Genomic DNA, 14,152 nt, shown 5'->3' on the forward strand with positions numbered 1-14,152 from the left:
TCTTTCTTTCTTTCTTTCTTTCTTTCTTTCTTTTCTTTCTGAGGCAGAGAAGGGCAGCAGGAAGGAGAGAGAGAGAATCTTAAGCAGTCCACACACCCAGCGTGGAACCCAACATGGGGCTCGATCCCACAACCCTGAGATCATGACCTGAGCCAAAATCAAGAGTCAGACGCTTAACTGACTGAGCCACCTAGGCACCCCTTGTTCTTATTTTCTTAATCTTACCCTAAAATTTATAAATTTTAAAGATAAATATAGATATTAGAATGGGATAATTTAAAGCTTTTTTTGGTCAATATTTTTCAGGCTTAGTCAAGGCAAAAGGAGGGCCCAGGCCCGGACATTCAGAGCCCTCTGTCCTGCCCAGAGCACCCTGGAAGATACCAGGAAGGTGCTGCTTATGGCTCATGGAGCTGCCGCTCCCACCCATGGGAGTGGGACCCAGAATGGGCACTGATTCTAAGCAGCTGACCCATCAGATCCTGGGTCAAGGCTGACCCAGGGCTAATTGGTGGTGGCAGAGTTGAGGGCCCAGCGTGGGAGAAGCCGTGGCTCACTGAAAAGTGAGCAGAGAGAGCAACCTTGTCAGAAGCCTGGATGTGGGGCTGCAGAGAGGGGACCCGGGGCTTCCCTTCCCCTGCCTCCCTTCTTCCTGCCTTCAAAGACCCTCTCCTTGCTTGGTGAGCCTCCCCTTCCATAGTTCCAACTTCAGGACTGCTCCAAGGCAGGTAGATGGTGACAAGAGAGACAGGCAGGTATATGGTGACAGGGAGGAGATGGGTGATGAGGAAGCAGAAGGCAAGCTGAGGACGAAGCACAAGCTGACACCCACCTCGCCCCTCCCCCCCCCACCCAGTGGGACATGGCGTGGCATTCCTCAGGCACTCCTGGCTGCTCTAAGACTAAGGGGAGGAAGGGAAAAACGAATGGTTAACTGGTAGAGACCACAGTCCTGCAGGACATGAGTGTTCCAATGACTTAGTGATTTACAAGGAAAAAGCATTCTTATCAAAATAGCCTAACATTCAGAGACCCATAACTCAATTTCCTGGAGCCCTAACATCACCTTCCCTTCCATGAGTGATGTGGGAAACAGAGGCAGAAGGAAATGTAAACAAAGTTAAGTTTCTTTATGACCTTCAGCCTATTGAGGAGGACTTGTAATAGAGTATAACATTCCTCCAGGAAGCTCCCAACTGTCTTCATGTTAATGCTTGGCTAGAAGGAAAAACAACCTTAGCTTGACAATTGCCAGGCCTCCAGTATCCTGAGAGTCTTCTTTAGCGGTATGAAAGTCCTTTTGGATACCTCCCTTTTTCCTTACTTCCCCCAACTCCCAAGTTTATAATCAGCCACTCCTCACAAGCCCAGGGCAGTAGCTTTTTCTGCCCATGGGTCCTGTTCCCATGCTTTAATAAAATCACCTGTTTGCACCAAAGACGTCTCAAGAATTCTTTCTTGGCCATTGGCCCAGGACCTCACCTACATTCCAAAACAACGTCATACAGAACCCTCTCCCCACAGTGCCCTCCACTCCCATGCTCCAGGTCTGGAAGGCTTCAGCCTCATCCACCCCAGTCCACACCTGCTTCTCATTTCAGGACTCCGCTCCAGCTCCTGGGAGGAAATACCGAAAACAGCTCTCCTTTCAGGAGAGAGGAAGATGAAGCCAATTTGACCACATCTCCCTAGTCTCCCCGCTCTGCGTCTGTGTCTCCAGGAGCCCAGACCTTAGGAGCTATAATTCTCGCATGCAAATTTGCTGCAGGGGTCTGTGGGTTAAGGAGCAGTCGTGGGTTAAGGAGTGGTTAAGACATCAGTCTGCTTTTCGGAGTGCCATTTTGGTCAGAACACTTTGATTAGAAGCAATTGTGGAGAGGGGGTGAAATTAAGGTAGGAGGGCCTTACCTCTTAAACTTCTCCGGAAACAAGTCAGAAAGTGGTGATTATAGTTAATAATATTGTATTGTGTACTTGAAATTTGCTAAGAGAGTAAATCCTCTCTCATTGCCCATGTGTGCCAGGCATGGGTGCGCGCACACGCGCACACACACACACACAGGTAACTATGTGGGGTGATTGATGTGTTAATTAATTTGATTGTGGTAATTGGTTTACAGTGTGTATCACATCATCACTTTGTACACTCCGGGATCATGACCTGAGCTAAAGGCAGAGGCTTAACCCACTGAGCCGCCCAGGCGCCCCGCTGTACACCTTTTTTTTTCAATTTAAGGGGAAAGTAGTTTTATTTATTTATTTTTAAAGATTTTATTTATTTATTTATTTGGGAGAGAGAATGAGAGAGAGAGAGCACATGAGAGGAGGGAGGGTCAGAGGGAGAAGCAGACTCCCTGCCGAGCAGGGAGCCCAATGAGGGACTTGATCCTGGAACTCCAGGACCATGACCTGAGCCGAAGGCAGTCGCTTAACCAACTGAGCCACCCAGGCGCCCCTCGCTGTACACCTTTTAATAATAACTTAAATATATACAATTTTTATTTGTCAATCACATCTCAATGAAGCTGGAAAAAAAAGAAACGAGTCAGAAGGTGACTGGGCAGTGTCCCTAGTGTCACAGTGGCTGGAACTGCCAGCCTCTGTGGTGGCTTCTACTTGAGTCCTGGAGCCCCTCCCTGCAGACCCTCAGGGGCATGGTGGGGGCTCCACGCCCCCACCCAGGGAGCAGACGGGGAGAAGCCTTCACATCTTGCCCAGATCTGTGTCAGGGAGTATCTGAGTGTGTTTTCTCTTTAGAAATGAGGAATGTCTCCAGGCTTCCTCTAGCTTAGTTCCCTGCAAAATCCACTTCCTGCATATTACAAATAAAGGGCAAGCAAATGAACTTCAACCTCAGCCAAAACACATGTTCTTGCCCTGGGCGGCTTGTGCCCAGAAATCCCTGAGGAGCCCCCTCCCCACCAGTCCTACAGAAGGCCCCACTCTCCTGGGCTGCAGTGGGCTTGGTCACTCCCCGCAGAATTATTGGTGAAAACTGCTGTGGAATGGCTTCAATCAGCATTGTCCCTAACAGAACATGTGTTCTGAACTTAAATACATACACAATCAAATATTTATAATGGCTCCCTGCCCCCGCCCATTACAGTACTGGTCTCACTGTGATCATTTCTGCCTGTGTGGTCCTCTCCCTCACTGAGGGAGGGGCTGTGTTTGAGTGAGGTGCAGGGCAGGGGCTTGGTAAATGCTGCCAGAAGCGGGGGGGGGGGGGGATTCCCAGGAGTAATAGCCTTTAATGGCAAGAGGGGATGGAATAAACTCAGGCAGTTACTAGGGACAGCACATCTGGCCCCTCTATGTGGCCTTAATATGCATCTGCTTTACCACGTGGAGGAAGTTTTGACTTCTTTCTTTGAAATAGAAGCATTTTAATGAGAAGTATACTAATGTTGATGAATTTTTATCTAGAAGATGTTTTATGCTGGACCATTTCTGAACACCACACACAAAAATAGACTCAAAATGGATGAAAGATCTAAATGTGAGATAGGAATCCATCAAAATCTTTTATGAGAACACAGGCAACAGCCTCTTCGACCTCAGCCGCAGCAACTTCTTCCTAGAAACATCGCCAAAGGCAAGGGAAGCAAGGGCAAAAATGAACTATTGGGACTTCATCAAGATAAAAAGCTTTTGCACAGCAAAAGAAACAGTCAACAAAACCAAAAGACAACTGACAGAATGGGAGAAGATATTTGCAAATGACATATCAGATAAAGGGCTAGTATCCAAAATCTATAAAGAACTTGTCAAACTCAACACCCAAAGAACAAACAATCCAATCAAAAAATGGGCAGAAGACATGAACAGACATTTTTCCAAAGACATCCAAATGGCCAACAGACACATGAAAAAGTGCTCAACATCGATTGGCATCAGGGAAATCCCAATCAAAACGTCAGTGAGGTATTACCTCACACCAGTCAGAATGGCTAAAATGAACAAGTCAGGAAGCGACAGACGTTGGCGGGGATGCGGAGAAAGGGGAACCCTCCTACACTGTTGGTGGGAATGCAAGCTGGTGCAGCCACTCTGGAAAACAGTATGGAGGTTCCTCAAAAAGTTGAAAATAGAGCTACTGTACGACCCAGCAATTGCACTCCTGGGTATTTACCCCAAAGATACAAATGTAGTGATCCGAAGGGGTATGTGCACCCCGATGTTTACGGCAGCAATGTCCACAATAGCCAAACTGTGGAAAGAGCCGAGATATCCATCGACAGATGAATGGATAAAGAAGAGGTGGTATATATATACAATGGAATATTATGTAGCCATCAAAAGGAATGAAATCTTGCCATTTGCCACGACGTGGATGGAACTGGAGGGTATTATGCTGAGCGAAATAAGTCAATCAGAGAAAGTCATGTATCATATGACCTCACTGATATGAGGAATTTGAGAAACAAGACAGAGGATCATAGGGGAAGGGAGGGAAAAATGAAACAAGACTAAACCAGAGAGGGAGACAAACCATAAGAGACTCTTAATCTCAGGAAACAAACTGAGGGTTGCTGGAGTGGTGGGGGGTGGGAGGGATGGGGTGGCTGGGTGATAGACATTGGGGAGGGTATGTGCTATGGTGAGCGCTGTGAGTTGTGCAAGATGTTGAATCACAGATCTGTACCCCTGAAACAAATAATACATTATGTTAATAAAAAAAAAGAAAATGTTTATGAAAAAAGCCTAAAATTGATAATAGGAGTGGGAAATGGGAATCAGAGTGGGGGAGGGGAGGCTGTATATTCCTGTTCTGTTATTGCTGGTAACAGGAATGTGTTTTTTAAATTTAAAACTTATGTAAATTTGAAACTTAAAATAAGAAAGGGAAAAAAGTACTTTCCAGAGCAAGTTCAATGAAACCAATTTAATTTCTTGACCGATTTTCAGTAGAATAACACTTTTCCACTTATTTTCATTGGTATCAAGTCTTTTCCATGGATCATGAAATTTTACCTGTTATAATGGAGGGGAGGACAAGGTATTCCTCTACTTGTCTTAGGACCTTGGCTGGAGCTCTGTAACAAAAGACAAATTAACAAGAGGAAAACACAAATTTTAATAGGTTAAAAAAAAAAAAAAACATGTACAAGGGAACCCTCACAAGAAAAATGAAGATCCAAAGAAGCAGCTAGAGCCAAACACTTAGATATACAAAGTTGGACAAAGGATAGTAGTAACTTGTGAAAATGTGGCAAGACAAAGGGGCTTACGCTAGGGCAATGAATCGTGGAAAAGTAACTAGGAAGATAAAGAGTTCATTTAACCAGGTCTGCTGGACAGATTCCTCTCTGCCTCAACACCTCATCTTTGCTGATAAGAATGTTTCTTTCCTCCTGGTAGAGGGAAGGCAGCTTCCGCGTGGGAGTTTTACCTCCGGCTTTCAGGAAGAGAAAGGAAGATCAGGCATCCTCTTGCACCTGTTGTTTTTTTTTTTTAAATGCCTTTTACTCAAAATGATCAACGTACCAGAGCAGCCTATTTGGGGTGTCAAATCTGGTTTCCTTCAATGGCTTCACCTTTGTGAATTTTCTTTTCTGACTACTATTTCTTAACAAGCCTACGTTTTGGTAGGTCATTATTTTTATCCCCAAGATGTGATTCTTTAGAAATTCACCATGTAAAAGTTTAGCTGTTGGTTTTATTGGCTTTGGTTCTTCCTAAAAGTCATGCTCACTGGAAACTGGATACATGACTGATAATTTGTTTTTCTTTTTCATTGCAGAAAGCATTGGTAAAGAAAAAGCATTTCCATGGTATGGTTAAAATGGTAGGATGCTTTGTTAGATTAAAATAATAGTTTAGAATGTGGGAAGTCCTACGCATGAAAAAGAAAAAGACATCCTCAGTTTTCTGGGGCAAGTTCTTTAAGGAAAGAAGTTTTCCAATAAGAAAACCCCCTCATGAGACACAGAGGGAGAAAACCACATAGAGAAAGGGGTTGTCAAAGAGTCAGGCAATATCAAGCCAATCCATAGTAAGTGTTAAAATTAGACCCACTGGTGTTTAAATTAGAATTTTGGGAACTGACTCATGGCACATTTAATTAATTAATTGTGTAGGCAACATTGTATGTCCAGGGTTGGGGAGCAGTGGACTTACTTCATAAGCATTGCATCTAACTGTGGGCCTTCGATTTTAGGGAAATGAAAAAAATTCACAAATAGAAACAAAATACACCTGATAATGTATGTTATTTATTTATTTAAAGATTTTTTTAAAAAAATTTATTTGACAGAGCAAGAGAGAGCAGGGGGAGGGCAGAGGGAGAGGGAGAAGCAGGCCTCCCGCTGAGCAGGGAGCCTGATGCGGGGCTCGATCCCAGGACCCTGGGATCATGACCTGAGCTGAAGGCAGACGCTTAACCGACTGAGCCACCCAGACGCACCTAATGTATGTTATTTAAGTGAACAATGGTCATCTTATATTGTCTGGAGGACTGTCTTTTCTCCAACATCTATATCCAGCAAGAAGGGAGGATTTGACAGAGTAGTTGAGGAGAGTTATTGGGAAAAATAATACTGTTTCCTGTTTATCCCGGAAGGAGTTGGCTCTGTTTGTAAAGGGCTTACAGGAGAGCCTGGCAACTGGTAGCTACCACTGTCCTCAGCTGTGGGCTCCTGAGGGCATTCTGGTTTCAGGCAACAAAAGCCCCCTTCATTTAGCTCAGAAAAGGCTTAATCAGAAAGGAGCTGATTCATCTTCAACCATGGATACAGGAAGGTAATAATCAATTAGTCTATCTCCTTCCAGGTCCGTGGAAAAAGTATTGAGTGACATGAGGAAAGTCACAAAAGGCTTGCTGCTTCTCCAGTAGTCCTTGGTGCCAAATTGGATGGAGCGAGCCTGTAGGAAGCTGGCCTGGGCTTTGGGAAGCGAAGGGGTTCCCACAACTCCAGAGCATTCTACTGGCAAGCTACCCAACCTTTCTGAACCTTGGTTGCTTCATTTGTAAAACAGGGATAATAATGATGGCGTCGGCCTAGGAGAAGTGTGAGGATGAACGCCTGGCACAGAGTAGGCTGCCATCGATGTCAGCCCCTTCTCTGCCCAGAAAGTGTAGCTTCAGTAACCCAGGTTAATACCAGAACTGATTCATAGAACTATTACAGTTCTGTTGAGACTCCTAAAATGCTCTCAATATAACAATGATTTTTTTTAACAACTAAAGAATGATGTATTGTCTTTTTTTCTATCCCATGAAGGGGAGGGTGGCCATTTTCCTAACTTTCCTTCAAGAACCAGCTTTAAGCATCACTCCCTGGCCCCAGCCCCTTCTGCACACCCTGAGGAGTTTTTCATGGAAGAGCAGGAAATGGGGCAGGGTTTGCTTGAGTTACAATTTCCCTCCTTCCAGAGGCCAGAATGCCAACAGAGGGAAAGGAAGGTAGCTCAGGGCCGGCGTGTGCCTGAAGCTATGGTCTAGAAAACCCTTTGGACCCTGGCACCCTGGCACCCAGGCCTTGTGGCAAGTGGCTGTGGGCTGGTGCATACGGCAGGAGCTGAGGAACCCAGAGTGGGTCTGAGCCAGGAAACTGGCGGGCCAGCCAAAACCACCTGCCCTGGGAGGGAGAGGGAGCAGAGGGGCACATCAGGCACATCAGGCAGCAGCTGCCAGTGGGGTCCATGGCCAGCCGACCCAGACCACCCAGCAGTGAGCAAGGAGGACAACCCCAGAGTAAAGGGAGCATCTATACTTCACCATCGGCCCATGACCAAGCAGAGGGAAGCGGGCCCGTGCTGGGATTGCCCGTGCTACCACAGTGACACCATGTGGCTCTGAGAGCAAAAATAGCTGAGAATCTTGGTGGAAGGGAGGTTGTCCATTTTCTTCTCAAGATTTTAATGGCCAAGACCTGCCATCTTTGGACCAGCAAGCATCCCTGGAGGTTTTGTGCTGATCACTGGTGGGAGAAATCCAGGGCGGAAAGACTTTATTTATTTATTTATTTATTTTTAAGTAGGCTCCATGCTGGGGCTTGAACTCACACCCTGAGATCACAAGTCAGACTCTTAACCCACTAAGTCACGCATGTGCCCCAGGAAAGCCGTATTTCGAAGCTGGACTAGGTGGAGGCTTGAAGTCAACTACATTGATAATTAAAAAGAATATAATCTCAGTTTGAACCCCCAGCTAGGGGAATGATTATATGCTATTACCTTCGGCACTAATCATCACCCCCTTGTGTAGATAAAGATCATGTCAAACACCAACATCAAGTTGCGGAGACTTCCTGACATCCAGAAGAGCTCTCATCCCCTTCCCGGAGGAGACGGACTCGTGATGCTCGTACTTTCTCCAGAAGAGAGTGCTCCCCCTCTTCCTCCGCTTCTCTCTGCCCTTGACCTCATTCTCTCCCAATGTGGACAGTCCCCTTCCACCTGTGGGGTGTCTAGTCATTGGCAGCCAAACTTAGCAAGCCCCACATCAAGCGAGAAGTTTTTTCACCAGGTACCCTTGTGTTAGAGAAGGGCTCTCATCAGCTTGCTTGAGGTCGGTCTCGGCCCCTGGGCTGATCCCCAGGGTCAAAAAGATGGCACAGTGTGATAGGCCAGCCCTGGTTACACCCTCTCCCCTGAGGCCACTGGGCAGGGCTTGATGACAAGAGAAGAGTGATGGGAACAATTATTATGCGAGCACAAACTGAACAGTAGTATAATCCACTACACAGACGCCAATATCCCCAGCATTTTAAAATAAATTCTCAAGTGAAGCTTTATGTACGTCGAAAAAAGTGCCTGAATCGCAAGTGTGCAGTTCAATGAATTTTCACTGTTGAGCACACCTACGGACTCAGCACCCTGATGATCAAGAAACAGAACTTTACCAGTATCCTAGAAACCCTCCTTATGCACTACTCTCCTGAACCCCGAAGGTAAACAGTAAGCTGATTTCTAATATCATAATTCATTTCTTCTATTTTGGAACTTTATATAAATGCAGTCATTCAGTATTCTTTTATGCCTGGCTTCTTACGCTCAACCTTGTAGTGATGAAATCCATCCATATTGTTGTGTGTAGACGCACAGTGCTCATTTTTACAGCTGCGTAGTATTCAGTTGCATGACTACACCAAGATTCATTTATCCATCTTATGGTTGATGGACATCCTAGCCATAAAGAGAGAGATTCCTAGTCCTATTGGATCGAGATAGTAGTTCAACGAGAGGCTTTATGTAGGTCTCTGAATTATGTACTTCCTTGAATATATATACATGCGCTGGTTAGTAATTAATATTTAATTTAAGGTTGCTACCTGGATTTTAAGGCATATTTTGTGGAATGGTTTACAGTGATGGGTATGCGCTATGCAACTGCAATCCACCGCGCCACGCCTAGTTTTTGGTCATTTGGCCACAAAGCTCCCTGGTGGCAGCTGCCTAAACTGCAACCATGCCTCTTGGAAGTTATTGCCGGCTTTTCAAACCAACCATTGTATCAAGTGTCACAACCCAGGATGTAACTTTTACTTGAACCAGTGATCATTTATGTAAATAAAACTGCTCCGTCTTAATCTCACAATCAGGATACAGGTCCATCTCTAAAGTAATGACAACATATTAAAAATAACAACTCTCTTTTATTAAGTACCTGTGTACCGATGTTATAGCAAATTTTTCACACACGGTGTTCTATGTAATCCTTACAGCAAGGCTGTGAAGTGATTATTGTTGTCTGCTTTTAGAGATGAGAAAACAGACTAACAAGTTCAACAATCATCTCAAGGTACACAGACCGGGATTTGGACTCCAGCTTTCCCATGGTCCTGGTCTCTAACGCCTTCTACGACAGGAGGCGCCTCACTGTTCAAGCTTGCACTCCAGGTTCATTCCCTCTACACCGGACCCCTGCCCAGGATGGCTGGAGAAGAGCTTGTGCTCCCTTCTGTGGCTCTCTGCTGGAAGGCAAATGCTTCTATATCTCCCTCTGCCCATGATGAAGAGACATGCACTCCTGCTTTCCCTTGTCCCTTTACACAAGGGGGACACATTTTTCTCATTAGTAGAAGCTCGAGACATTGGGAAGCCTGGGTGGCTCAGTCGGTTAAATGTCTGCCTTCGGCTTGGGTCATGATCCTGGGGTCCTGGAATCGAGCCCCTCATAAGCCTCCCTGTTCAGCTGGGAGCCTGCTTCTCCCTCTCCCTCTGCTGCTCGCCCTGCTTGTGCTCTCTCTCTTTCTGACAAATAAATAAATACATAAAATCTTAAAAAAAGAAAAGAAGAAGAAGCTCGAGACATTGCCCAGGTCATGTTGTACTAGTGGATGGGTTAATACACTGAAGGTCAAGAGTCATGTGGTGTTTTCTCCATCTCCCTACATCTGCGCAATGTAGGGCCGCCTGTTCTCTGTCCTTGCTTACTGCTCGTGACCAGGTGTTAGGACGACACCCTTTCCTGGTGTGCCTGGACTTGCTGTGTTCTTGCACTGAAGTTCCCGAGTCCCAGGAACTCCCTCAGTCCCAAGCAAGCTGACTTCCCCTCTCGGTCCTGGGTTGTTAGGACCCACGTCGTACCGTGGATTCAGCAGCTCTAGAGCCTGTGGGTGGATGAGACATTCTTTAGGCCTACTGGCTTGTGACATGCCTGCCGATCCAGCCACTACCAGAACTCTGCACTGGAAATGAGAATCATCAGGGGCTTGTCCTGCGTCCAGAGATGGGCTTTGGTGGCACGTGGGTTCTGCAGGTGGCCTGGGTTTGGAGCCTGGCTCTACCTCTCTCGCTGGCTCTGCGGCCTTGGGCAAGTGATTTCACGGACGCCAGCCACACAGCCTCACTCTCAGCACAGCACCTACCTCATTGGGCCAGCACGAGAATTAAATAAGAAAATGCAAAGAGTTCAGCTCATGGGCCACTCTCAATAAATGGCAGCCATCGCTGGTCGCCTCTGTTGTACACAGAGCTGCCGCATCAGGTGTGGAGACAGCATCCTGCTAACTGCAGGCTGTGATGGTGTCCCAGGTAGCGAGCCTAGCTCTTTTATTTATTTTTACTATGGGGTGTTTCATAATACCAAAGAATAGATATCCTACACATTCACATATAGGTCATAAAAAGTAATAAAACACATATACCCAAGTACTCACCTCCCCTACCGCCCCGGCTCGAGACACAGAATATTGCCGATGCTTGTGGAGCTCATGTGTGCCCCTCTAATCATAACTTCCCTGTAAGGGTAACAACTAATCTAAACTTGGGTTTATCATTTTCCTGACTTCTGTTATATGTTTACTACATATGTATATATCCCTAAAGAAGATACTGTTAAGTTTTGGGTATTTGGGTACTAATCCAAATGCAACCATACTTTCTTGTTTCACTCTATGTTGTGTTTTTGGGATTCATCCCTATCAATGTGCAAACCCATAGTTATTTTTCCTTGCTGTGTAGTTATTCTACTGTCCGAGAACACTGATTTATTTATCCATTCCCCTATGGATGGACATTTGGATTTAGCTTTTCGGGAACATAAATAGTGCTGCCACAGTCTCATGTATGTCTCCTGGGACACGCATGCATGAGTGACTCTAGGCTATAAACCCAATCCTAAAATTCTTCCTTGATTGCCCAGAGGCAAAGGCCTACTTTTTTTTCCACCTCAGGGTTCTGAGCCCAACATTCTTCTCTCCATTAAACTCTCTTTTCTTATATATTAGTTAGGATTCATGATTGTGGGCCATGAAAATCCCCACTCAGGTGAGATTAGGCCAAAAAATGGGAGGAAGGGGGAGGAACGTATTAGAATGAATGAACAGTCAGGAGGGGGACTGATTTAAACTTGGACCTGACACTGTTGACAAAGCACAGCGCCTCTCTCCAGCTCTGGGCCTGGCCTCTGTTTTCCCTCTAGCCTCAGACAGGCTCTTCCCTCCTCATGGCCAGATGGTGGCACTCACTTCAGCCTCACGTCTGCCCAGGTCCAAGTCCAGTGGGAGAAAGTGCCCACCTCTGTAGTCCTAAAAAAGTCTCTTGGTGTCTCTCTGGCTGCTCACCTATTTGTGTCTAAGCCAGTCTCTGTAGCCAGGAAAATGCAGCGGTGCTGCTCTGAGGGCCAGGCCCAGCGACAAGCCCACCCCGGAGTGGGGTGGCCGGTCAGAGCCCTAAGCTCCTGGGCTGAGAATGGAGGAGAAGGCCATTCCTCACAGGGAAATGGGTACCATTCCTAAAAGGATAATGACCGCAAGATGAACAGTGTGTGTCCTGAGCTTGTCGTGTGACCTTGGACGAGTTGCATCACACCCTCAGGTGTTACTTTCTTTATCTGGGGGTGAGAGTGATGAGCTAAGGTCTGAGATCTGGTCAGGCCTCTGGACTCTGACTGTGTGGGCTCTGGCCGCCTGGTCATTCTCCTCCTTGCTATTCTTGTGGTTTTCAAAAACACAGCTGGTGGGGCGCCTGGCTGGCTGAGGTGGTAGAACAGGCAACTCTTGATCTCAGGGCCACGAGTTCAAGCCCCATGTTGGGTGTGGAGCCTACTTAAAAAAAACAAAACAAAACAAAACAAAAAACAAATAAAACCACAGCTGGGCCTGACCTCTTTAAAACTTTGCATGTCGGCATTTGTTTTCCTGTCTTCCAGAGCATTTCCCTAGTTTAAGGCTCAAAAATGCCAGACTGTGGTTCTGAGCACATCCCTCTGGCGGACAACATGATTTCAGAGGTAGCTCGCCACAGGACAATTTCTCAAATCAAGCCCGCCTCAAAGGCCAGAAGTCTTTCTAAAGCACCTCATCATGCTCTCCACTGCTGTTCTTTTAGGCTACAAATTTCTTCAGCATCTTCTGTGGATCTTTAACCCCCTTACGTCCCTGACTGATCTGTCATAGAGTTTGGTCATTTTCTTTCTTTCTCTAGATTGTCCCTCAGACCCTCTCTGTGGTTCTCCTTGCTTGCTCACATTGATGAAGTCAGCTGCCATGTTGTGACCTGCCCTGTGAACAGGCCCAGTGACAGGAAACCGGGGGTGGCCTCGAGCCAAGAGCCCATGGGGACCTGAGTCCTGCAAGCAGCCACCTGTGTCAGCTTGGGGGCAGATGCTTCCCCAGCTGAGCCTTGAGCTGATTGCCAGTGATGGCCCGGCCAACACCTTGCCAGCAGAGGACCAGCTACATCATGCCTGGATTCCCAGCCCACAGAAAGATAATGAGCTCCAGGAAATGGTTACGAGGAAATGGAGATAGCAGGCATCCTGATCTTGTTCCTGAACTGTAAGGAAATGAGTCTAAGATTTCACCATTCCGGATGACAGGGCATTTTTTTTTCTTCTAATAGATACTGTATTAGTCAGGGTTATTCAGAGAAACAGAACCAACAGGAGATACATATATAGATAGATAAATATGACAGAGAGAGAAGGAGAAAGAGGGAGAGAAGGGGGGAGCGGGAGAGAAGGGCAGACCGGGAGAGAGCTAGTGACTGACTTACTGTGAGGAATTGCCCATATAATCGTGGAGGCTTTGCGAGTCCAAAATCTGCAGGGAAGGCTGCCAGGATGGAGACTCAGGGAAGAGTTTCAAGGCGTCTAAATACAGTCTGCTGGCAGAAGTCCCTCTTGCTGGGGGAGGTCAATCGTTGTCCTGTTAAGGCCTTCAACTGATTAGATGAGGCCCTTCCACAGTGTGGAGAATAACCTGTTTTACTCGAACTCCACCGATTTAAATGTTAATCTCATGCAAAAACAACCCTCACAGAAACATCTACAATACTGTTTGACCAAATATCCGGACATTGTGACCCAGCCAAGTCGACAGAATTAACCATTGGAGATACCCTATATCAGGTTAAGTAAACGCCCTTCCATTCCTAGTTTATTAAGAACTTTTCATAAATCTTGAGTTTGTATTGAATTTTGTCAAGAAATTACTTTTATATTATTATTCTCATTTGGTCTATACGTTGTTAAATAAGATATGACAGGAACATGAAGTATCTCTCAGTTCACTGTTTGCTGTTCCCACGGCCACCACCTGTGCAGGGCAGAGAGCAAATTGCCAGCAGGGGCCCAGGGGAAGTGATGAGGCAGCTTATAGGACCTTCCTGTCCCTGAGGCAAGCTTCGGGCCTGGCCCAGGAGGGGCCCACAGGCTGCAGCAAAAGCTTGCACAATCTCCATGGAGCCTGTGGGTAGGCCTGAC

The sequence above is a fragment of the Eumetopias jubatus genome, unplaced genomic scaffold (genome assembly GCF_037043125.1).
Source record: "Eumetopias jubatus isolate StellerSeaLion01/CBP00866 unplaced genomic scaffold, mEumJub1_p1.0 scaffold_7, whole genome shotgun sequence".
Taxonomy (NCBI): Eukaryota; Metazoa; Chordata; class Mammalia; order Carnivora; family Otariidae; genus Eumetopias; species Eumetopias jubatus.